The 27288-nt window shown below is 39.9% G+C and overlaps 1 protein-coding gene across 7 annotated transcripts in view; it reads right to left on the reverse strand.

Moving 5' to 3' along the window:
• Positions 1-27288, reverse strand: part of TENM2 (teneurin transmembrane protein 2) — a 417254-nt gene that overhangs the window by 309460 nt on the left and 80506 nt on the right. The gene's annotated exons all lie outside the window — the stretch shown is intronic.

The following is a 27288-nucleotide window of genomic DNA, read 5'->3' on the forward strand; positions in this document are numbered from 1 at the left end:
TTTCACACATCCATAAAATGCCCCTGCCCTTTTGCTTGTATGTGATGCAAATCCTTTTATTTGCATGGATGCCCTTATGTGTTATGCCTCAATGCATCAGTGCTGTCAGACTATATATGTAAGTTTCCAGAGGACAGGAATGCCTATTTAACGTATTTTTACAGCACTTGCTATAGTTACAGAGGATGTCTGGTACTTCATAAATCCTTCAGATGATCATGATCTGAATGACTCAAAATTTTGGAATAATGACCCTTTTTCATTTTGTATACCTTCTACTTTTCACCTGAACTGATTCTATCTAGGTGATATTGTGCTTTCTACCTCCAAAAGTTTTATTTTAATGCCTCATTATGATGTGGCAGCAACCTATAGTCTCAGAAGATCATATATTTAGACCTGGAGGGGGGCCTCAGAGGCCATTTATTCTAACACCCTCATTTTACATATGAGGAAAATGAGGATCAAAGAAATTTATGTGACTTGCCCAAAGTCACACAGATAGTACGTGGCATAGCTGGGATTTAAACTCAGGACTCTAGTTCCTCCAAAGTCATCAAACATTTTACTGAACATCCCTGAAAGGCTTCAGGCCCATGGCCAACCACAGACTATGTCTGACGTGAGGATTGGCCTTACTAATCACGGGAAAGCTTCATCAAAATAGTTGGCCACCAGTTGATTTTTTTTTGAAAACACAATTCACAAAGGCAAAGATTTGATGGCAATCTGTGTTGCTGATAAATAGATGGACAGATAGCTAGCTAGACAGACAGACAGATACATAGATAGAGAGATAGATAGAGATAGACAGAGACAGGTAGATAGATAGATAGATGGATAGACAGACAGACAGACAGATAGATAGACAGACAGACAGACAGACAGATAGATAGATAGATAGATAGATAGATAGATAGATAAAAAGCACATTGATTAAAAATTACTATGTGTTAGACACTGTGCTAATTTCTAGGAATATAAATCCAAACAAACAAAAATCAACTTCCTGCCTTCAAGGAGCTTACATTCTGAAGGAGGAAGACAAAACATAAAGGGGAACTGGAAGGTGGAACAAGGAAGTACCTGCATGGGAGCAGGGTAGAAATGTCCTGTGACTCAAGAGTGGAGCTGGGAGAGAAGAAAACCCACAACGATACTCTCCGAGATGCCTCCCAAGTACTGCAGTAAGAAGTGGATTGTTAAAGGGCCTCTGAGGACCCACATCTCCTATTAGGTTTGGAGAGTCTTGGAGAAGAGAGACTACAGCCGAATTCAATCCTGCTCATGGAGGAATAAACTTCACAGCTGGAGCTGCTTGATCGTGTTCCCCCTTGTCTTCTGTTCAGCAGTGTTCTGGGGACTGATTTGGAGGGCTCTTTAGCACAGAGGCAGCCACAGTAGGGGAGGAGGCAACTTTTTGAATCCTGTTTATCCTGTAACCAAAAAGCCACTTCTATGGCAGAACCCTGTTCCAGCTGATAGAAGTTAGGTCCCGAAAGGGGCACACTTCATGCTACTTAGAAGTAATATCCTCCCATGGCAACCTGAAGCAGCTCCTCCGCAGGAACATTTTGGCGGGGATTCTGGGCCTATTGACATTTTTCAGACGGGAGATCGTTAGCTGGGCACAGCTTGAGAAGCTGATTGTACTCTTGAGTGTCCGTGGGGGAGCCTGAAAATTGTTACGGTGATGTAAGAGTGACCAGAACAGGAGCTGAGAGTTATTCCAGCTCATTCTCAAAACCAGTCAGGCATAGGGAAGAAATCTGGGAGTGGGAGGGGGGTAGAGAAGGAACTCTATATCAGACGTAGAATCTAGAGTTCCCTTCTAGCTAACAACCCCAGACGATTTAGTGCATCCTACGATTTACCCACAGTGGATAGAGGGCCTGGAGTCAGGACGACTCATCTTCATGAGTTCAAATGCGGCCCCAGACACTTAGCAGCTGCGTGACCCTGGGCAAGTCACTTAACCCCCAATTGCCTCGGTTTCTTCTTATGTAAAATGACTGAAGAAGGAAATGGCAAACCACTTCAGTATCTCTACCAAGAAAACCCCAAATGAGGTCCTGAAGACTCTAAAACGACTGAACAACAAAAAACAAAACAACCCATATGAGTAGGACAAGTAGCCATGGATAGGGAAAAAAAAATGTGAGCCACAGGTGCCTTTAAGCGCTCCATCATTTGACTGCAGTGGAGTTTCACAAAACTCATTATTTGATGCCCCAGATCATCTGGAAATTATCACTTTATATCAATCTCAACCCCATTAGCTTCTTTCTCAGAGACAAAGTCTTTCAAAAACAGACCACTTGAAATCTTTAAAAAGTAACCCTGCCAGAGAGGAGATTTTATTGCAAAGTTAGATCTGAGCATTTCAATAAATCTACATTACCCAAGATATTTCAGTATCCTCTGGGAAAGGAAAGTCTATCAGTAGAAAGTAATGATTTTTGGTTTTTCGATTGCCCTAAGGATCTTTACAATGCTATTAAGACCCATGCTCTCCCTGTTGAGAAGTTTAGGAGTGAAATTATTAATATACCTAGATGATATGTTGATTGTTGCTCTGTAACAGAAAATACTTTCTCTGTTATTTGAGCTGCATTATCACTTTCCCCAAGCAGAGGATTGCATCAAAAATTTAAACTCCCCTTATTCCAGCTCATCATATTGCTTTCCGAGGTCCTATTGTGAAATATACTGTGCAGAATTTGGATATTTCACTACCAATGAAAGGAAATGTGTTTTTTTCAAAGATCAGACTACTTTTCAGAAAAAAAAATCACAGTGGAATTTTCTTCCATTACGATTCCTCTTCTCTAACTCTTTAACCAGATTTTCCTTGGGCTGTATTTCTTTTTCTCTGAGAGGTTCACAATACTATCCCCTGAATGCAGGGAGAGGATCAAAACAAAGATAAAATATGGTTTTGATTTCAGATTGAGCCTCCCAAGAATCAAATGATGGGTACATCTCTGATCTACACCATTCATTAATACCAAGAATGACTGACTGGAGCACACCAGTTAAATGGCAAGGACAGAAGAAAGGTTCTGGGAGCATTTCCACTTCAAAGCTCAGCAGAAACCAGAATTATTTACTATCTGGGTGACCTTTTCCCAAAATCTCTCATGGTAGAGGCCTTATAGGGCAAGGGAACAAAAGTTTCTCCATACTGAATAAACAAAAGTCAACTGAATGTCAGGCCTAGAACTGCATCTGGTTTCATGTCAAGTGACGCCTGATGTAATGGGATGTATATATCATATTGGTGAAGACATTTCAAGGATACTCTTTCTGTTAAAACAAAACAAAAACACTGACAGGAGCACCTAATTACCCATGAGAAATAAATATTTGATGGCATCCCTGAAGAAACAGCCAACATAGGGGGGTCATATGGTTGGTGTAACTTCTGTTCAAAGAAGGTTTTGATTTTGTTAGGAATTGTTCGTTGGTTTCTTTAAGGGTTGCCTTCCTTCCATTGCTTAGAGTTGTTTTTATTTCCCAATTAAGGTGGATCAGACTGTCACAGTGCTTACTGACCCTTCTCATCAGTGCAACAGGGATGGTGACCAGAAGTATTTGAGCTACTGATAAGGGAAAGGCAAGAAAATCTCCCCAGTCTCCAAGAAACAAACAACTTTCCAAAAGGTAAGGGACAAAAGACGACAAACCCTCACTTGGTGGCCTCCTTTCGGTTCCACACTCCAGACAGTTTCTCTGGATGTTCCCAGTGCCTGGCTTCCTTCAAGTACCTACTAAAATCCTATCTTTTATCAGAAGCCTTTCCCACCCTTTCTGAATTCTCGTGCCTTTCCTCTTTTAATTATTTCCTATTTATCCTGTATTTAGCTTGCTTTCTCGATATCTTTTGCATGTTGTCTCCCTCCATTACTTAGCGCAATGCCTGGCTCATATCGGGTGCTTAATAAATGTTTATTGGGAGCAGTGAGTAAAGTGCTGGCCGTGGAGTCGGGAGTACCTGAGTTCGGTTCCGGCCTCAGACACTTAACACAAAAAAACTAGCTGTGTAACCTTGGGCAAGTTACTTAACGCCAATTGCCCACCAAAAGGCAAAAAAAAAAATGTTTCTTGATTAATTGATGTTTTGTGAGGTATCAGCAGAGACCTTAGTAACACCTGTTTATACTGACCACCAGGTCAGAAAGAAAAGGGATATTTCTCATTGTTCTGGAAGGGTCTTGGCTTTAATAGTTCAAGAAACTGCAATTCTAGTGCTTTGCAAACTCTAAAGCACTGTGTAAATGCTACCTATTGTTGTTTGTAGTTGCTGGTTGCTCTTGCTGTAAAGTGATCAGGGCCCAAAGTCCACCATTGCTGGCCTCATGCTTTTGACCTGGCTGGAATGAGCTACCTGGCTTACTACCAACAAAATTCTGGACACAAACACAATTCTTCTTTATCTCAAGCTTTTAATAGAAACATGGGAAATGAACATGGCAGCCAAAGGAAGTAGTTCTGAAACTTGACAAGCACCCTGGCATTCAAGAGATGAGACACAGAAATGATGCAGTGCAAAGCCCGCTGAATTTATAGTTGAAGGGTCTAGGTTCAAATTCTGCTTCTGTGAGTTTTGGCAAGTCACTTAATCAAATTGAACTTCAGTTTCCTCATCTATGACTGGACAAGATCATGTCAAATGTCTCTTCTGGGCTCTAAATCTATGAACCAGCTCTGAATCTAAGTCATCACTTGGGGGGAAGGTGGGGTTAATCTCAAGGGCAGAATGAGCCTTCTCAAGCAGCCTGGGGTGGGGGGTTCGTTCAAGTTTTGAAAAGAAACCTTTGAAACTATCTTTCACAGTTGTTTGGGTGTGCACCATGGGTGACACTCATTTGTACAAATCAGTTTGTCTTAAAACATAAGGTCCTTTAGGATATGGAGAGAATTTATGCAATCCTCTATGCACAGTGCCTAACATATGCCATATGGAAACAGTGATTGAATCAATATGATCATTTCTACTGGAAAGGGGGTGACAACTGCATGCTCTATGACTTTAGTCACAATCCCTGGGCCTCCCCAGATAAAAATCCCCTTCCCAGGCTATCATTTCTCCCCTATATATATTTTGGCTCCCTCCATTAAAATCTAAGTTATTTGAAGGCAGGAACTTTCTTCACTTTTGTATTTATTTCCTCAGTGCTTGTTGTGGATTGTTGTTCTGTCATTTCAGTCATGTCTGACTTTTCCTGACCCCATTGGGGTTTTTTGGTAAATATACTGGAGTGGTTTGCCATTTCTGTCTCCAACTCATTTTACAGGTGAGGAAACTGAGGCCAACAGCATTAAATGACTTGCCCAGGGTCATACAGCTAGTTTCTGAGGTTGAATTTGAACTCATGAAGATGAGTCTTGACTCCAGGCCAGGCACTCTATCAATTTTGCCACCTACATGCCCATTCTCATTACTTAGCACTCAATAAATGCTTTTCCCCCTACTTGTTCAATTTACTTAAGAAATAACTGAGGCTTATAAGCTGGAATGTCAGAGCAAGTTTAGAAACCAGTTTTCTCAATTTGCAGTTAATGCTCATTCTGCAACCCGACACTTTTCATCAGCAAGTGTTTCCTTCATCAGAAAGGCCAAGCACTCATTGACCTTATGAACATGCTCTGTTCTTATAGAGGACACTATATTCTGCTTCTCAGTTGAAGGTTTTAGGCACAGAATCCTTGGTTTTTGGGGCCTTGAAGGCTAAGGGGAGTTAGGTTTCCCACGTTGCCTTTTGCTATTGTGATACAAGATTCAGACATGTGTCTCTTTTCTTATGTTATCAAAATAACCATGAGCTTTAATTGGTCATGTAGGTGATGCAGTGGATAGAGCACTGGGCTTGGGGTCAGGAAGACCCACATTCAGATTCAGCCTCAGATACTTGCTTGCTAGGTGACCCTGTGCAGGTCACTTAACACTATTTGCCTCAGTTGCCTTATCTGTAAAATGAGCTGGAGAAGGAACTGGCAAACCATTCAAGTATCTCTACCAAGAAAACCCCAAACGGGGTCATGATTGAACAACAACAAAGACCACAGGATTTTGAGTTGGAAGAGAACTTAGAACCCATCTAGTCCAATTCCTTTAATTCTTTTTTTGCTCTTTTTGGAGGGGGGAAAGGAGGGAATTTGGGGTTTAGTGACTTGCCCAAGGTCTCATGGCTAGTTTTTGTGCTAAGTGTCTGAGGTCAAATTTGACCTCAGGTCCTCCTGACTGCAGGGCCGGCGCTCTATTCACTGTGCCACCTATCCACCCCCCAATTCCTTCATTTTCACAGATGAAGAAATTAAGAGCCAAAGGGGTTCGTTGACTTGCCCAAGTTCATACATGATATTTTTGCATTCTATTTCACATATAAGAATGGCATTGTGGGCTCTAAAACAACATATTGCAAAATACTGATGTTTGAATGTGATCAATCCCAGACACATCTTCTCTCACCTTCAGTCTCACTTCTACGTGCTGATTCATAATCTTTTCAGGTATGGGTATGTTCATTTCTCTGTTGCAACCTACCATTTAAACTACACTTCATAGTACAATGAAAAATTACAAGAACGTTAATTATTACCCACTGAGAGACACCATACAGTTTTGATTCATTTGTGTTTTCAAATGATTGAGATATTTACCAATGGTATTTTGCATGTAACTGGAAAAAAGAATGCATTGTGCACTGCAAGTCCTTAATGATACAAATGGTAGACTGTATCCAACATTTCCTATTCCACTTTCCTTAGAAGGTCCAGACTCAATTCATTTCTCATGCTCTAGACATCTGAGTAAAGCCCACATTAATGTAAGCATCAGGGTAAACATTACTTTCAGTGTACTATCTACAGACATAAAAAGGAGTAAAACATCTGGATAAGTAAAATGAGAATGGACTCAGGGGACATTAAAGAAAGCAAACTATCCCCATTTTGCCCAGATTGTACAATCCTTGCCTATTTGTGCAGCTATGCATGTAGCTAACATCATAAAGCCATTTCTATGAATAACATCAATACCCACTCTTTAGACATTTCTCTAATTAAAACACAAGTAGTTCAACACAACAACAAAACCCCTCTTAAATTGCACTGAGAAAAGCAAAGGAGTACCTTCCTTCTTTTTAGCGAGACTTGTGGATTACCAAAAATAAAGGACCATATTTCTTTTAGAACTTTTAGAATAAGTGCCATAATAGACTGATGTTTGATTCTGGGCTTCAGATGTAGAAGAGCTGGGTTGAAATTCTGCCTCCTAGCTGGTTGAACATGAACAAATCATTTAACCTTGCTATTTAATCTGATGGGGGGTGGCTAGGTGGTACAGTGAATAGAGCACAAGCCCTGGAGTCAGGAGGACCTGAGTTCAAATCTGACCTCAGACACTTAATACTAGCCATGTGACCTTGGGCAAGTCATTTGACCCCAATTGCCCTTCCAAAAAACAAACAAAAAATTTTAATCTGAAGGGGGGGGTGTAGTTCCCACACGAGGCCATCTCCATGACATTAGAAAACATAGGTTCTTCCTCTATTTGTGTATTTCACTAGAAAAGACCAAAAAAAAAATTCACTGCACCAAACTTATCAGAGGCAGATGATGAATCATACTGTCTTCCAGTATGGCCCAGTCTGGGAGAGTAGACTGGGGCTCTAAAGTTGGAGGTGGAAGAGGAGAGCTTAAATTTCCAGCTCCCCCACTTACCAGTTTGACCTGGGTAACATTGGGAAAGTCACTTATATTCAATGGACCTTAATGTTATCATGTGTAAGAAGAGAGGTTTAGCCTGGTTCCAGCTCTGAATCTATGATGTGAATGGTGGAAGTTTTTGGCTAGTTTATTGTAGTAGCAAGCACCCTAGCATACCCAGGGTGGCTGCCAACACAGGTTCCTAGATCTGCTTTTCTAAAGGAAAGCAACTCAAAATGGGTTAACAATCTCACTTTAATCAATCAAACATATATCATTTACCTAGTTCAGGGGAAAAAGTCAGCACCCTGAACTTCAGAGAATACAAACAAGTTACAACCAGAAGTCATAAGCAGACAGAGAAACATATCAGCAGACAGACTTCCAGCTGTCTGACCATTACATCCATATCTAGTCAGTTACCAGAGAGGGAAGCACCAACATCTGGGTTTTCAAAGCCGGGGGGCTCAATGGCTGCCCAGAGTCTCATCTGGTCAAATCACACTACACTTCTCAAAGTGAGCCCCAAAGCAAAACCTAACATCAGGGTATATATAGCCTGCTCCTGGCTCAGAGAATGTCACAGCCCTCTTGATCCACTGCCCAATCAGCAACAAGGTGTGGGCATTCCTGAAACACAAGACTGCCAACACAGGCTCCATGTGACCACATTCAGCCTATTAGGGGGCCGAGTATAACGTTCTCAGTCACTTAAGCCTATGAAAGGGCCTAGGCGCAAGGAAGATCTTCAGATTCCCATTCCCATAACATTTATGAAAAAATTCCCCTTTTGGCCCCCAATCCTCCCTCTCCCCCTCCCCCCAATACAAAATACAAGATTGGATCTAGGAATTGGACAGAATTATTTTTTGGGGGGAAAAATCAAATCAGTGCAGATAACTGCTTAGATTCAGAAGTCAAAGCTATTCTCTAAGGAATATGAGAACAAATCAACTTCAGAACCTGAAAGTCTGTTCTAAACATATTTACTACATTGCAAAAACAAAACAAAATGAAACAAACCAACAAGCCAGCAGACTGGAATAAAAGTCAGAATAAACATCTGCATAAGATTCCTATAGGCATACAGCTAATAGTTTTTGTATTTCAATTTGTTTAAATATTGTTTGCTAAAAGCTCAGGGATATATAGCAAGCTGTTCAAAAATCTTTACAGTTCCAAGGAAACAGAATGGTGTAGCTGCTAAAAAAGTTGCTGGTTTCCCCACTGAGACTCAGCACAATTCATAACCTTTGTGAAACATTAACAGTATTACATTATTCATCACTAATAAGTCTATGACTGTGATGAGGAACAAATTACATGGACTTCATGATCTACCGTTCTTCCTAACTGCACATAAGGCACTTTTTCATGAATGGAAATTGTTTCAAAGGAAGGGAGTTTCTTCCATAGATCTAGGAATTTCAGAGTTGGGTGGTCTTATTACTAGTGGGGAAATGTAGGGACAAAGGGGTGAGAGAAGAATTATAAAGATCAAACAATAGACAAAGGTAATTTAGGCTACCAGTAAACAAAGAATTATAGCAAATGGTGATTTAACATCACTGAGTGAGATGACATGGACGAAAGAAGGAAAAGAATTATCTCTTTTCTTAGCATTCTAGTCTCTTGTCTATACTATGTTCCTAGCCCCTTAGTAGAGTATTCAAGGCTCTATGAACTGGCAGCACTAGTGAGAACTAGAAAATAGTGTGGCTATCCAATGTATCCTAAAACAGAATTAACTATTTCAGGTGGTATAATCAGAAGATCACAGAATCATATTTTTAGAGCTGGAAGGGGACTCAGAGGTCAGGGGTGGGGAACCTGTGGACTTGAGGCCCCATGTGGCCCTCTAGGTCCTCAAGTGTGGTCTTCTGTTAAAGGGCCACACTTGAGGAACTACAGGACCACATGGGACCTTGAGGCCACAGGTTCCCCACCCCTGATTCTAGTCTAACACCTTCATTTTAGAGAAAAGTAAACTGAGGCCCAAAGGGATTGACTCAATTAGCAAATGTTAAAGGTAGGATTTGAACCCTAGCCCTTTGAGTCTAGAATGTGTATCAAGCAGTTACAGATTAATTAGCATACTTGGCAAACTTCTAGTCTCTGTTCATCTCTCCCTAATCACTCCTAAATGACAGAGTAAGGGACCAGGAAGAGAGGGAGGAAAAGTAAAGCGGAAGAATCTCTGGGCTCAACACAAAGGTTATACCTCAACACAAAGGTTATACCTGACAAAAAGCAGAGCAGAGAGCAATGAAGAGAAAAGTAGGAGGGGATGGAGGACTGGCTAACGACTGAAGCATCGTATGTGAGACAGACACAGTACACATGGTTCATCTGGCAAGAATAAGTTATCTTTGCAAGCATTTATGAAGCACCAACCAGCACCAGATGCTGTGGTAAGTGCGGGGGGTACAAAAACAAGTATGAAAAATTTCTCTGCCTTCAAGGACATTATTCTTGAAGAAAACAACATAGACCCAAATAGTTAAGGGAAAAGTAATTTTCAGAGGAAATGGCTAACAACCAGACTGACAAAAGGCTTTATGGAAAACATGGTGGCATGAGCTATGAATAAAGGTAAAGTTTGCCATGAGTTTTGAATGTAAGAAGAAATAAAAGCCATGATACAAATGCTTTTCCCATTGCCTTCAAAACTGCTCAATCTCTCCCAGGACATCAACCATTAAAAAAAATCATAATGGGGCAGCCAGGTAGCACAGAGAGTAAGAGCACTGGCCCCAGTGTCAGGATGACCTGGGATCAAATCCAGGCTCAGACACTTAGCACCCACCCAGAAACACCTGGCTGTGTAACCTTGAGCAAGTTACTTAACCCCAATTGCTTTAAAAAAAATCACAATCTATTGCCCTTCTGTACACCAGCAGAAGAGCAATTTTGATTCATTTTTATTCTCCAAAACAACAACAAAATTAGTTTGCTGTATATTCAATCCCATTTTACTACTATTGGTTTCATCTTCCTCCTGGCCCACCTCTTCCTGGTTGAAAGGATAAAAAACGGTTTTCAATTTCCTATTGCCCTTTGCAACTTTGCCTCCATCTTTGTTTGAGGTCCATCCCAACATATTTCTCCATGTTACTGGTGTCATGGTTTTAAAGGTGTCAACCAAGAAACTGAATTCAAGATATACATCTGTCTGTCTGTCAGTCTCTGTCTGTGAGTCTGTCTGCTTCTCTGCCCAGGTTGGCCAATCAGAAGAAAAATCAGCTCTGCTTACCTGGCTTATTCGGGGCCAGCACTAGCAGCAGAAATGCAACACTGAAAAGATATTAAGTTAAGCATATCTTCTTGTAATGGCCCCTGCTTGCCAGCCACTCTGCTGAAGACAGAAATAGCCTGTCTTTGGATGGTGCTACCAGCAATATCACTTAGAGCTAAGGTTTCTACCCAGTGAACACCCATGTTCTGAATGCTTGAGAAATATCAGAGATAAAATAAAGGCACAAGCTATGTTGGCAAGCATTGAGTTAGAAAGACAGATGCTATCTTAGTCTTTCCTCTCAGGAATTTTACTGTCAGTTTAGTTAAAACCCAAGGGACTTAGCATTTTTCATTGTTCTGTCCAAGCCCCTTTCCCCTCTTCTCTTCTCTATGGGATTGCTTTCTTTGTGTTACACCAGTGGGACAGACTCATGACAATTATAGGTTCTCCAGTGGGAAATGATGCCTTTTTAAGGGCCTTCTTTTGGAGGAAGATATTGAGCAAGACTCTTCTATATGCCTCTTAGATCACATTTGGATTATAGTAAGAACTTTGGTCTGAAAACAAAGCAATAGAAAGGAAACTCTGAGGGCAGGAGAGTCTCATTTCTGCCACTTTGAGAATACGTGATTCTAGGTTGGTAAAATAGGCTCCTGGCACTCCACAAAAAGACTACAAATGTGACAAGATGTCACAACACTAAAAAGGTTAGGAATCCCTGGTGCTAGGGTCTGAAGGGCCCTTTATTTTAAATGGACTAGACCCCTTTTAACTTATGCCGGAAAAAAAAAAAACTACCCATCTATTCCTATGAAAAAAATGGTAGCAGCATATCATTATTGAGTAAATTACACCCAATTTAACCTCTAGTAGTATAACTGTACTAGGATACAGCTCCCACAGTACAGTAGAAAATAATAAGTCCTGAATTTGATATCAGAGGACCAGGGTTCAAATAGCAGCCCTGCCACTAATTAGCTGCAGAACTTGGAAAAATTCATTTTGCTTCTCTGTAAAATGAGGGAAGTGGACTAGACAATAATCCCAACTCTGGCTCTAGGCTCTAGGCTCCTTTGTTCCTCCTTTTCCCTAAGACCCTCCCCAGCTGCTCCACATCACACTGATTTCTCCCTGCCCTGAACTGCTATCACACTTATTAACTCTTTTACTCATTTTTGCCTGAACCATCAGGGAATAAAGTCTTCCAAATAAGTGAATCTTCCAGATCACCAATTCTTATCCATTTGAGTGCCAACTTTAAGACTTTTTCATCAGCAAAAGCTTAAATAAAATGTATTTTCTACTTTCTTGCCTTTTTAAACAGAGCAATGTGGCACTGAACTACATTACATCCTGAACATCTATGATAATGCCCCTTTTCCCATCCTTGATGCCAGGCTGTCTTTAATAGAATTTTGCCAGCTTCCCCAACCTCCAATGCTTGCCCCTCACTTCTAGTTTACTGTTATTGCTACTATATCTAATCTGCTGATGGATGGGAAGCTAGAGCCCAGCTTGCTGTGAATTATATCAAATTTTAAAAATCAATAAGGACGGCTCTGAATTAAAATCTAGGGAGAAAGATTAGAGTTTAACTATCTTTTTGCATACTAGCTATTCAGAGACAGCATAGTACAGTGGAGAGAATGAGGGACCTGGGGTTAGGAAAGATCTAAGTTTGAATTCTGTTTCTGACACTCAGTAGCTATGTGACTATGGGTAAGTCACTGATCTTCTCTGAGCCTCAATTTTTTCATCTCTGAAATGGGAATAATGACTAGAGTAACTATGTCAAAGGGTTATTGTGAAGATTTATATTCAATAATGAATTATTTTCTAAACCTTGAAGTGTTAGATAAACCTCAAGTATAATTTTAGGCAGCATGGTACAGTGCAGAGAGAGTTGAGCTGCAGGCCATGAAGACCCCAGGTCACAGCCTACCCCTGATACATGTTGCTTGTGTGACCTTGGGCAAGTCACTTAACCATTCAGTATTTCAGGCAACTCTAAGACTCTATAAAACAGGTACAAATCTACATTTGTCAAGTGAGCTCCTGGCTGGGAGCTCACCATCCTAATGAATCCCCAATTTAAAAAATCATTATAATACAGCTAGGTGGCACAGTGAATAGAGCACTGGCCCTGGAGTCAGGAGAACCCGAGTTCAAATTGAGCCTCAGACACTTAATACAAAAACTAGCCATGTGACCTTGGGCAAGTCACTTAACCACAATTGCCCTACCTTCCCCCCTCCAAAAAAAAATCATTATTATACTGTAGAAGGTTGAGATTTTTAGAAGATTGACTTTTGGGTAATTGAAATGTTATTACCTTGTATTTACTGAACTAGTTCATGTGCATGTGTCTACCTGTCTTAGATTGTGAACTCTAAGAAAATGTGAATCACATATGGCCTCTTCTGTGTTTGTATCATAATGCAATGTAGCTAGTTGGTGCTTATACTTGCTGAACAAATAAAGGACATAAATCTGCCAATCTGATTATGTCGCTCAGAGATTCCAGTTTTGATTCTTCCTTCCATTGTGAGGATACCTTAAACTAATATGATGGGAAGAAATACAGACAATAGCAAAAACAGACAGTCATACTTCACTTTCTGGGAAGAACAACTGAGAAAAAACATAAGGAAACACAACCAAGACTCCCTTCTCAGGTTCTACCTTACATCCACTCACAATCGCTCTGCGCAAAACTTCCAGAGACATTCAAACATAGAATTATGGTGGCTGACACAGTGCTAAGGACCCAATAAATCACACAACCTAGGGCTTAACGCCCCCTCCCATTTACTGCAGCAATCCTGCCTCCACACTTACAAACGTTCACCTAGGCAGCTCGATATGAGCGATGGCAAAATCAGCAAACATGATTTTTTTCTTCTCGTGTTTCATATCTTGCCTACGATTTGGGCTTCATTGAAATAGAAATGTCACCCTGCTATCTTTAGAACACTTGTAGAGTTTGAGCTAAAAACACTTCAGCTGATGCCCTAGACAGAAAGGGAAGAAAACTGGCTTCTTGCTACCAAGCAGCAGAGTCAGGCACAAAGACAAAGCAACAATCAGCCCTCGATGCAGCCAAACGCCTTAGATGCCCTTCCCTGCCACTCCACAGGTAGCGTTGAATCATCCCATTATTACTAAAGCAATTAGCAACATAAATGACTCCCCCTGCACTCACCAAAAGTGTCATTTTGGAAGAAGAAAAGAGTACTCTTGACATGTTTCACCACAAAATTAATTTCTTTTAAAGACAGGAAGCTTACTCTATACCCTAAGACTATCTGATACCTCACCTGCCGACTCCCAGAGATTTTCCACTTTTTCTTTAAAAAAGAGAGTTGACAGGACGGAGGTTCCCTCTCAGGTGGCAATAGCTGCACACAAGCCCTCACAGCTGAGACAAGGAATTTTAAATTCATCTTTATAATCCATGTCTGTAATGAGAATTGGGCTGTAAACAAAGCAAGTCATTATAACACCTAGGAAACTTTTATCTGCAGTAAGGGATTAGGCTTTATAAATCTGATCAGATGATAATTGTTAGGAATATATATGTATTCTCACTTAAGTTTGAACTTTGACACCACAATAAAGTACAGTAGCTACATTTCAGATGAGAAAAGGCAGATATGGAGAGATACACTTTAATCCTGTTACCCAGCAAGGATAGGGTCTGAATTTATTTTATTTTAGAAATAGATTTTTACTGATTTTTTTTTTGCTTTTCTATCACTTAGATTTCCTCCATACTCCTTTCCCTTTCTGAGAGTCATTCCTTATAACAAAGATTTTTTAAGAGGACAAAAAAGGAAGAGAAGAAAAAAAATCTCAAAATCAATCAATATATTGACAAAATTTGACATTATATACAATGTTCTATTCCTGTGGAGCTTCCCACCTCTTCTAAAGAGTAGGGGTAGATGGGAGGAAGGTGTCTTTTTATAAATCTCTCCTATGGGGCCAAGGTTGTTCTTTATAATGTAATAAAAATGTAACTGAATTCATTTGTTTAAAGATATTTAGTGGATAACATTTTCATCACAGACAGGTAACTTAAAAGTTTCTGCTACTGTCTGAGCATTTTTTATGCTGTATGTAGGATATGTAAGTGGCAATATTTCCAAAGACACAAAGACTGTTTTTATATACTATGTAGTCATATTCATCTATGTTGTACATAGACATGTTCTTGCCAATGGTGTTTTTTTTATTAGAGGAATAGTAATTCTTTCAAGGTTATCTGAGGTTCCTTCCCATACATCTCCAGATTTGTAGAAGTGTATAGTATTTCATACTCTCTTCCCACAGAGCCCCATTGACCCCCAGGTGAAGCCTACTCCCTACTAGGATATGGCTAATCAGAGAGCAAAAAAAGCTGGTATTTTAAGTAAAGCTCAGTTAATCCATAACAGACCTCTGTAGGTTTGGTTCTAGTTTATGGGAAATGAAACTAATTCAATTATGTGAATAGATCTAAAAATTCAGAGTGAAAAGTCATGATGAATGAACTCTGCGGTGAGCACAGAGCTGATGTAACAAAAAAAAAAATTCCAGGCAGGAACCACCCCATAGATAATTCACCCCCCCCCAAAACCCACTATTCCCATTTTCTACAATGGTAGATTGAATTTTCTGTAAAGTGCTTAAATATATATACACCCTTATAAAAGATAACTATAGGAAATCTGTGCTTTTAAAAAAGTTCCCAGGTCATGTTAACCCTGTCATCAAAGTTATCTTTTATAAAGCCTACTATTTCTGAGTGAGTCCAAGCCAAATTGATCCTTTTATGTTCCTGATAGTATTCTTTGGAAGAAAATAAAAATTGCTATTTCCTGAGGGCCTAACCAAGAGATCCAAGCATGCCTCTTCTTTATGCCATAACCATTAATATGGGTTCTGCTTATACCTGACATCTGTACTGCTTTGGGCTGTATTTTCTGGTGAGATAACAGCGTTGTCTTGAGAATCTGTGCATGAAGAGGCCAGAAAGGCAGGAAGGCACAGCTGAACTGTTCACTCATGCTCTGTTCTAAGGGACAACACTCTTATCTTGCTACAAAACATAGCCCTGAGCAATGAAGAAAAGTTTCAAAAATCTCTTCCCACCCATTTTGTCAGTTTTTATTCTTACCTATGACTGACCTTGACTAGAATTGGATATCGCCATGCAAAAAATCCAAATAACCTGAATTAGGACGACTAAAGAACATTTTCAAATTCTCTCTCAACATCCCTTTGGGCCCGCCCAAAGGATACGTTTTTCTAAATACGACTTTATGTTCAAAAGCACTCAGGAAGAGTCATGCTTTTAGTGGAAACAAAAATTCATTTAACTTTCAGATAGACACTCAAGATTTTCTATAAATGGAACCATTTCATGTACAAGAGTGGCCATCTGGACCATCCCTATAAGAGATGTATTCTCTAGAGGTTTTTGTCATGTTAAATACCTTCTAGTCCAATACATCTAAGACCTTGGGAAACATGACATTAAGTGTGTTGTTGCTTGATGGTATGCCTCCCACCTTACCAATCAGCCACTAGCTAGGCTTAGGTGGAGTGGGAAATAAGGCACTCCAAAGGCAACTGAGCCTTACCACTTGAGAGGCTACATAATCTGGGAATGAAGAGACCTGAGCTCTAATTCCAGCTTTGCTGGTAACCAGCTGCATGCCATTAGGCACACTATGCTCCTTTACCACAGATTCTGCACATGTAACATGGAGAAAACTCACAAAATGTTCTCATATTTTGTGAGTTTTGGATCATTCAGGAAATCTCTATAGAGCCTAACTAAAGAAGGACATTCATCAATCTCAAAGTATCATTTCTACAATATTTGTAACTCAAAATATTATAATTTGAGTGACTATTGTGAATCATGAGCCTACTGTGTTTATGACAAAGCATCAATAACTCAAAAGATTATATAAATAGGATCATATTTGTAAAGCACTTAGCACAGTGCCTGGAACATAGTAGGCACTTAATAAATGCTTATTCCCTTCCCTCTTCCCCCAAAGTCCTGCTACATTAGTAGCAGAAAAGAGACATAGACCATGTAGCAAAATCATTTTCAAAGTCTTGTTAACCCACCTTGGCATACAGCAATCAATGGATATGCACAGATTGCATATGGAAACCTACCAGACAAGTCAAGGCAGGCTGGTCCAAATGTTCCTCTCCTATTTACTTGATTTGCTATAAATCTCTCTCTCTCTCTCTCTCTCTCCCCCCCACTCCCCACCTCCCTCCTGAAGCTTCTTCATCTGGGATAAGCCCATGGAGGGGTGGAATTCTCAAAGGGTTAAAAAATTAAGTCTGTTTGAAAATCTCATCAATCACTTCCTTTCCTCAGACATAGACTATTTCCTAACAGTGGAATGCTAGGCTTAGAATGTCTGTTACAGACAAGGAAGCTACTACCCAGTATAGATTAGTATAAACTAAAAATTGATTCATGCACTCCAGGTCCCCAAGGGAGTGACTCAAATCCACATGGTGTCCCAGCATCCTGGAGATTGCATTAGCACCACTGCATTAGCTGGAAGGTGTGTAAAATCACATGCAGCTGACACATCTTCCCACAGACCCTGCTTCAGGGATGTTTCATGGGGCATTGTTTATGCCGCACTGTGTGAGGAATAACTGAATGCTCAACAAATGTATTCCCAAAGCTGTACAGCAAATCTGAGGCTTTGGAAATGGAAAAGTGGAGAGGGGATGCTGAGACCTTCCTTCTTAGAGTAGAGGCTCTTTACCTCTGCTGTGTCAGGGACAGGGTAGGAACCCCTTCTCAGAATGGTGCTTTTAAATGCACAAAATACATAATGTTGCAAAGAAAACAATATGTGGAAATGCAGTTAGCATTTTTAAAAAGAAGTTCATGGACCCGGAGTTAAGAATCCCACACTTCAGAATGAACACAGATCTGTGGGGGGGGGGGGAGTAGGGGAGAGGAAGGGAGAAGGAGTCTTTTCAAGCACCACTACGCAAATCCACTTATAAATCAAAACACAATGGCTTGCTGGGGTAGGCAGGTCTCAGCTAACAGACTAACTATTCCTTCAGCTATCTGAAGTGCTATAGTCTTCAGTGAGACAGATACCTATACACACTAAGTAAGGGTAAGGCTTATTGTTGCTATGTTCTCTTCAATGATGTCTAGGTGTGTTTGGATTTAGTAGGAAGGAGCATCAGGTTATTATATAAAACACACGATTTCAATAAAAGAATATTCTACTAATGGGTTTTTCTTTGGTTGTGATAAAGTGAGTGTACATGTTGTGTGTATAATGTGCAAAGGATGGTAGAGAAGTCAGGCCCAGCCGGCTGGCCACTCCGCCTGACTTGGGAGGCTGTTGTCTTGAAGAATGGTGTTTGGCAGATTGATGGACATCACATTGACTCTAATGTCTGGTTCCTAGCCAGCTCCCATTGACAGAAACAAGAGTAGAGACAGTTCACTTGACACTGATGTTCATGTCAGGGATAGCAGCTGCCCTGCCCCTCTGTCCTGCTCCATCCTAGGAGTCAGATGAACTCTACCTCCCTGCCATAGCCACGTCCAATTCTACTTACTTTATGTAAGAGGTATGTAGAAGGACAAATACATAATGGATATTTTTCTTTCTGAAGATGTTAAATTAGATTTCTGTTTTTAAAACAAAATGTTCTCTTCCCTGAATGACATATATAGAAATATATAAACACGCACAAGGTGTGACTATAAAGTAATGAAACCAATTTTCATGTATGGCTTATGGAATCAGTCTTATTTCATCATACTCACATCTTGTGTATGTAGAGACACAAACAGAGTGAGATAAAGAAGATAGGGAGAGTGAGACTGATTTACTCATGGTTTTCTCTGACACCCCTCAGTGAAAACAATTCTGGTTTGAAGTCACCCAAACTTTCTCCTTACCTATCAGGCAGAGGCAGCGTGACTACACAGCCAAGCTTCTGACTTCCCATGGTTTAAAAGTCAATCATAGCCCACTTCAGATGAAAAGCAAACAAAGTTGTTAAAGCAAAGAACATGTGGCCTGGTAAAAATCCAAGTGGAGAGGAAAGACCTTAAATTAAAGAGGGAGGATAACCCATATACAGATTAAAGCCCTGGTTAGATTCTAAGAAATAGGGATGTTTTAGGCATAAAAGAAAAGAAAAGTAAATGCAACAGCAATTTTAAGAAGCTAGGAATGGCAGCTTCTTTATCTTGGCATATACATTATCTACCTAGCACCTTCTTTGGACTATTTCTGGGTACCTTTCTGGAAGTATATAAATCTCAGTAGAAAATCAAGAGTGTATATTCTCTCTGTCTCTGTCTCCATCTCTCTGTTTCTGTCTCTCCTCACTCCCTCCCTCTCACTCCCCCCACTCCCTCTCCCTTCTTTTCTTCGCTATTCTACATAAATAAAACACAGGTATGAGATGGTTTTCTTATTTATGGTACTTAGTCTGCCCCTGACAAGTCTGGCAATAGAGGAAGACTTATTTTGTAACAAATCTTGACCTCAGTATAAAGCATACTATTTGTGTCAGCCAGAAAGCACAAAACTGTCCATTTTGCAGAGAGTGGCTTAATTGTGGATATGTATAGTACATTTAGTGTGTTCCCCTATATGTTTGGCTTAAATGTACATAGAGCCAAGTGAAATATGGAATATAGTATTTTGGGACTCCAAAATACTTGGAAACAATGTTTGGGCATTAAAAAAATAAATTCCTTTCTATACACAGCCAGTGAAATCCTTGTTCATCCAAATGTAATAAATATATTTTTCAATGTCTGTTTCATAATTTATCACACAATTTCTCTCTGTGGTTACTATGGCTTATCATCAGAACACCACCAATCAGATAAGATGAAGACACTGTTGGTAATTTTTAATATTAAGGTGCAATCATATATTTTCCTAGATGATTGGATTGATACAAAGGCTGAGTTCATAAATCTTACAGCAGCTATACTTGCTAGTTATTTAGCATTTAATCTATAGAATATCTATAGATCATCACTACCTAAGAAATGATTAAGAAAAACTTGGAAGATGAGCATAGATTATAGTGGTTAATAACCTAATTCCAAGTGTATTTAGAGATAGATGATCCTTGGAACTACCAAGAGAAGTCAAATATTTTTTTTTATATTGTTAACAGTTTGTCTCTAAACAGCTCCCCTCACTGTGTGTGGTACTGGGATTCTTCTTCAGAATATTTTCTGATAGAGGAAAAGCCTTTCATATTGATGCCATTTTATGGATGGTATTATATGTAACAGGAAGCTGTTCGTCTTGTTGGGATAGTCTATCTACACCAAACAGGCCACTTCTTCTTTTCATTACTTTTCTAGGTCCAGGATCACCTCTCCATTATCAGATAACCTTCCCTTTTCTCTTCTACCTGCTTCTGTTTCCCCATCCCTTGAATTTCTCCCTGTCTAGTGATTTTCTGATCGTACACTCTATACCCTTCCAGATTTTGTCTTGGTGTCTTTTGTCTATGATGTCTAATAGAACTGGGTTGCAATGTAACAATCTTCTAGTAGGTGCTGTTACATAAAATGATTCGGTATAGTGGGATAATTTCTAGAGTTTGAAATTTCAGAATACATAAAAGTGATGAGTTTCCTCTTTTGTTGACATGTAGCATTTTAAGAACATGAAATAGGATATTCTCATAGCACTTTTTAGACTCTAAAGTTTGCTGGGAAGATAACCTCCTTTTAGGAAAATCACATAGGGAATTCATGTGAGGTAGAAAAGAAAGAAAGATAGAAGTCTTGTCTGACATCCTCTCTTCCTTTTCCTCTTTCCTTCAGCTCTCCACCTCTATCGCCACCGTGGCTGCTATTTGACACACATATCATGTTAAAACTTACTTCTGTATTCTTATTTATGCCATGCCCTCCTAACATGGAATACTTTCTCTCCACCCATCTAAATCCTTTCCATCCTTCAAGACTCAGTTTTAAAGCCTTACCTCCTTCATGAAGCTTTTCTCTCTTCCAAAGTGATCCCTCTGTTCTCTGTATTCCTATGATATGACATTCAGTTTTATATTATTTTCATTTAATTTTCCTCTGTTTCACATACATTAGTTTTGTCTATGCAGATAGATTATAAGGTGGTTATGTGCAGCAAGTGCTAGACTAGTGGCTTGTTAGCTTTGTTTTTTTAATCCTCCCCACATTGACTGATTACTACATTAAAAGTCATGGCCAAGGGGCAGGGGTAGGTGGCACAGTGGATAGAACACTGGCCTTGGAGTTAGGAGAATGAGTTCAAATCTAGCCTCAGACACTTACTCTGTGACCCTGGGCAAGTCATTTAACCCCAAATGCCTCAAAAAAAAAAAGCTCCATAGAGTGGAACATAATGTAAGGACTAGAGAGAGGGCATGACTTGTGTTTTCATTGATATAGAAAACTCCTTAATTCCATTGGCTCCTTTTCTACCAATTTGGGTCTTAGAGACTGAAACGCTATTATATATATATATATATATATATATATTCCTAAATGCTGCATTATGATTTGCCTATTTTTAAAAACTTAAAGATCACTCAACTACTCAATTTCTGTCTACCCTTTCTTGCCAAATTGGTGTACTTCACAGAGCCATTTGGTGACCTAGGACAACATGGAAATACTGAAATCCCAAATTCATTAATAGCATTACAAATGGATAAATCTCCAAGCCCATCTTCATATTCTGGTAGTGTCTTGAGGTGAAAACACTTATACAGCAGAGCATGTATTATCCAAAAAAAAGTTCTAATTTATTCCATTTCAAGTAATCATGACCTTGTGGGACTTTTAAAAAAAAATGTGAATAAGCTGAAGATGGGAATAATACTGATTCTGTTTCTCTTTATCTCAAAATTGAACCTATTCAATATATATATATATATATACGTATTATACATACATACATATATATATATATATATATATTACCTACTTTGTGCAAGGCACAAGGTTAGTTGTGATAACATTGATCCCCACCACTCTGTTTTAGAAATCCAACATAATTGACCATGCTTTTATTTTGTGTGTGTGTGTGTGCTGTAGGATTTCAGGAAGCAGAATCTAGAAATTTCTTTTCAAACAGAAAAACACCTCCTTGTAGCCCCAGACCAGCTCATCTTTCAAATACTGCTTTGGTTTTTCAATAAGACCTGGGTATTCTTCCGCCCCCACCCAAAGAAAGAAAAACTTGAGCTACTGTCCCCCGCTTAGAATAAAAGCCAAGGAATAATGTGTCCTTAAACTGTAATTTGCTTGCATTCGATGACTTCCTATCCACTGCCACAATAGTTCCCTATGTAAATCAGATTTATTTATTCATAGGCACTAGCATTCCATTACTTTCGTCAAAAACCAGCCACGCTGCATTTCGTCCTCTCTGCATTCTTATAAGCCAACTGGAAAAGCAATTAACATTCAGCAGCATTTTAGACAGTGGGGAGAGGGCGAGGGAGAGACCTTACTACACTCTTGATAACACCACCTCTGTAGGCGGATGGTAGTGCAAAATGACTGCATCTCTGTGTCGGGGGAGATAAGAGAAGTGACATAGATTAAAACAAATTGTTGATCCATACCAGAGAGAAGCTAGGGAAACAATGGAAGTAAAAGCATAAATGTCAATTTGGGATGATAAAGGATACAATCTAAATGTAATATGAGAGGCCCCCAGACAAAAGCAAGAAATAGAGATTGCACATTACTGAAGTACCAGAGTACCAGGCCATTATCATACACACACCCCGACGCACAGTCCTATGCTTAAAGCATAGGAAAATAGGAGCAGCACATTGCTGATTGCTTAGCAAACTCAATTATAAATTAACCCAGGATTGCTGAAAATTTCCAGAATTATGCTCATTTCAAGCTGCTCCGAAGATCATTGTGTCCCCTTGGTAACTTTGTTATTTCCCAGATTGGCTTGATTCTTTGGTTTCCCTTCTTTTGCATTGAGTGTAGCGCTCTCGGTGCCCACAGGCTAGAGAAGCTATCTGCTACTGCTGCCTTCCCTACCAGGAGGTCCCTGCCAAATGTTGCTGGTCTTGCTGATAGAAAGATTAAGATCAAGGTCATGCAGCAAGGTCACTCATTTCATCCTCGGTAATAGTACCATATAGTTCCCCTTTCGCTCCATGGCGGTGTGCTTCATAGGTTAAGATCTGGGAATTTATTCCTAATTACTCCAGTGTCTTGCTTTTATACTCACAAAGATCAAACTGCAGGCTCAGCTGCAGCGTGAGTGAATATAATAGCTTCAGCTCGCTAATGCGGTGGAAAGGGCTTAGAGGGAACACGCAGGTGGTCAAATGTCCTCGCAATCCTCCCAGACCAATGAGGGCATTCATCCCCAATCCAGTACTAGGGTGCTGATGAATTACCTGAATGGCCTGTGAAACTCACTGGATCTTAGAGGGGGCCAGCTTTGTTCTCAGAACCCCATTTACTTACACTGCTCTTTGGTTTTGTATGCCGACAAGAACCGTATTACCTTGGCCTTTAATGGCAAAAGACAGAATTCACTGGTGCGCAACAGATAAGATGCTAAAAAGTTGCATAAATAGATGTTTTGCAAGACAAACCTAGTATATTTAAATATATTAGAGGTCATCCTGTTAAGGGAAATTAGTGGCAAATCATTTTTATAAACTACCAGAAGCATTCATTAAGAGGCTTCTATGCACCAATTGCTGAGATTATTAGGGTTACTCAGAGAGAAACAACATAGTTCTGACTTGGAGGAGCTTATGTTCCCCCGCAGGGAGGAGCCAGTTCTGAATAAGAAATATTTATAAGATAAATTCAAAATAATTTTGTGGCGTGAGATATGTAATGATTGGGGTATTTTGGAAAAGTTTTATGTAGGAAGCTGAGCCTTGAAGGCAGAGCTAGGGATCCCAAGAGGCAATCTAAGCAAAGGCTTGAAGGTTAGGAACTACTTGTAATCCCCCCCCCCATCACCACCCCAATTTGGTTTTTGTTTTAAAGTTCAGATTTTTTTCTATAAATTGACATTTTTAATGTCGGATGCTTCTTTAAGTGATGGACTCCTGATCCTCATTCTTCTAGTCCCTTACTGAGGTTTAAAAACAAAAATGAACACCAATCTTAGATAAACCAATCATATTAATTTAATTGGCTTTGAAATCTCATGGGAATCTTGTAGCTGGGTCAAAACTGAGATTTTGGGGAGTATTTTCCTGGCCAGCAAACAGTGGGAATTCCACAGGTATGACTTATTCACAAAGATGCTCTGTTACTGATAATCATAACACTTCTTCCTGAGCCTCCTACTCCTTAAATTCCGTTGTAAAGGAATAAAAGACAACTATTGTGTCCTTAAATCATGTCCCTAAATTTAGGGCCTGTTTTTCTTCACTTTTCTGTCTTAACTGACTCAGCCATCCCAATGGGTTCAGTAATCTGAAATCAACATTTCATAATGAGTGAGTGAGAAATAAGAATTTAACTCTTCGCAGGACTGGGGGTCCTAGATTAATGCAGTCCACTATATTTCTAGGCACAATAAATGTCTTCTTTTCTCTCATCTCCCAACTCCACTGTTGGCTTCTAAGTCACTTTTAGGAGGGTTGTGATGTAGAGCTTAGAACAAGGACCTAGAATTTCAGCCACCTTATTCTGTGGGTATGTTATTTTACTCCACTTGATTTTTTTTAACTTTTTTGGAGGGCAATTGGGGTTAAGTGATTTGCCCAAGGTCACACAGCTAGTAAGTGTTAAGTGTCTGAGGCCAGACTTGAACTTAAGTCCTCTTGACTCCAGGGCCAGTGCTCTATTCACTGAGCCATCTAGCCACCCCAGAAATCCAGTTGACTTTTCATACTTAGGGAGTGGGGAGAAAGAATTGTTGGCAGAAAGAATAAATCAGAGTGGAGGGAAGAATGTTGAAGAAAGGGGACAAAAGAGTTTGTCTTTCAGAATTACACATTTGATAGACTGGCTTGGTGTGTTTGGCATTAAGGTAGAATATCAAGGATTTGTCCTTCACACTTATGTGCAGGCATGATTAAGAAGAGATGGCTGATAAGCATTTTTTTCCTGTCATTCTGGTTTCCTCCTATACTTCCCTCTTTCATCTTTCTGCCTCTGCTTTTTACATATAACTTCACTCTGACTACAAGACATAATCTAGCTCCTTGTTTGAATTGACAAATTAGAACAAACCAGTGCCTAACTCTGCAAAGCTGAAATGATAGCAGTTGTGTGACTGTAGATGGGGAAATCCCAGGATGGTGATTTTTGTTAATACTGTAGAAGCCTCACTGCAGATTTGAGGGCAGGGTCCCATTGTGTATAACCAATGCTGCCTGTGAATTATTTTTTCCCTGAGGGCCTTTCCCATTTTCAGCAAATGCTTCCTTGTGCACAGGCGACACACATGCACACACACACACACACACACACACATTTTGGCATTTCAAGGTGAACCTCTACACTCCTGGAGATGTGTTCCTCAGCAAAGAGTGAGGGAGAAGGGGAAAAAAAACCCCACAGATCAAAGCCAGCTTTGAAGTGAGTATAATTTTTGGAACGCTGCTAAGAGTCTAACACACAGTTCAGCAGGAAATTGTCTCTGGGTCTAGCTTTGTAGTCGCTCCCTGGGATTGATGATTTCCCTGACCCAGTGGCAAAGGTGTTGTGTGGAACAGTGGGTATAGATGAAGATTACTGACTCTCATCGATCGGATTTAAATTTTTTACTAGGTCCTTTGGCTCCAGCTCTCCAAACAAAAATAGAGTAAAGGCAAAACCCCAAGAGAAACCTGAGCTATTTCCACTTATCCCAGGCTGGTTCCTTAGACCGAGCAAAAAGGACAGTAATGGTCTATAGTTCCTCCTTGCAGGACTCAATAATCTCAACGATGAACTTTCTTGGAACACTAAGACTTACAATGAGAATCACACCAAAAACTCATTCTAGAAACATAATGCAACACCAAATTCAGGAAACTGTTTTCTTTGAGGGGATAAAAAAAATCTATAAATTTTGTTGTGGGAAGAGAAATAAGAAGCCAACAACTTTCTGTGCCGAGCACAAGGTCTGGCTGGCTCCCTGCCTCCCTCCCTCCTCCCCCCCTCTCTCACACAGAGTGAAGTTTCCAAATATTCTGTTCCTTTAATCCATGTTTATAAAATTGGAGTGTGGGGAAGGGGGCTGCAGAAGCTGTAGGAGGTGGAGTTAGGGTGGATAATGAGCTACTCCAGGAAGAGATAAGAAGGCTCACTGATAAAGCTAAAGACCCCAAGAACTGCAGGGGTCTGTTGGAGAAGCCGCTGAGGTCAGTGCCAGCAGAGATGAGTTGGTGGTTAGTAGAAGCATTTAAGAGAAAGAATCAATAACAACAAAATTATATAAAGTAAGGGGAGGGGAGGAATCTCTGTTTCCAAGAACCAATTAAGATATCTTGATGAGAACTTTTTTAGGAAGAGATATGACCAATATGCTGTCAAACTACCTCTCCCATCTCTATGACACTAATCTATATTTACTGAAATAACATTCTAGGGTTTACAAAACAATTTCTTCACAAAAACCCTGTGAGGTAAGTAGTGTTTCAGCCCTGTTTTAGAGACAGTGACACTAAGGCACAGACAAGTTAAATGACTTCTGCAGAGTCACAGAGCTAGAACTCAAACTCAGATTTCTATCTCCAAGAATAGTATTCTTTCCACTCTACCAGAAGTTCTCAAATTTTGGGGTCTCAAGACCTCTTTACACTTAAAAATGATTGAAGATGACCCTCCCACCTAAGAGCTTTTGCTTATGTGGGTTATATCTATTTATATTACCATTATTAGAATTTTTTTTTATATTATTGAATAGTTTTGACTTCCCAGATGCCCCAGATGTCTGGTTTCTAGACCTCACTTTGAGAAACAACCTCACTATACAATGGACTCTTTATGGACCACAATTCAATTCTATTTAATGCACATAAGCATTTGCTAAGTGTCTACTATGTTTCAGGTACTGTTCTAGGAACCAGGTATACAAAAATAAAATGACACATAGTTCTTGCTTCCAAGGAGCTTCTAAATGAGGGAACAAGACATGTAAATATAAATATAATAAAATCTGAGGTGGCAACAGAGCACTAAAAATACAAAAAACCAGGGAGAAGCTTCCTGTAAGGGGTAATATTTGAGCTGAGGCTTGAAGAAAGTTAAGGATTCAGAGAGGGTGAGGTGAGGAGCAAGTGGGGCAGTGGTGGTGGTGGTGGTGGTGGTGTGTGTGTGTGTGTGTGTGTGTGTGTGTGTG

This window comes from Petaurus breviceps, unplaced genomic scaffold, assembly GCF_028583685.1.
Source record: "Petaurus breviceps papuanus isolate PSGF00001 unplaced genomic scaffold, PetGlider_PUasm1.0 551, whole genome shotgun sequence".
In the NCBI taxonomy this organism is placed as follows: Eukaryota; Metazoa; Chordata; class Mammalia; order Diprotodontia; family Petauridae; genus Petaurus; species Petaurus breviceps.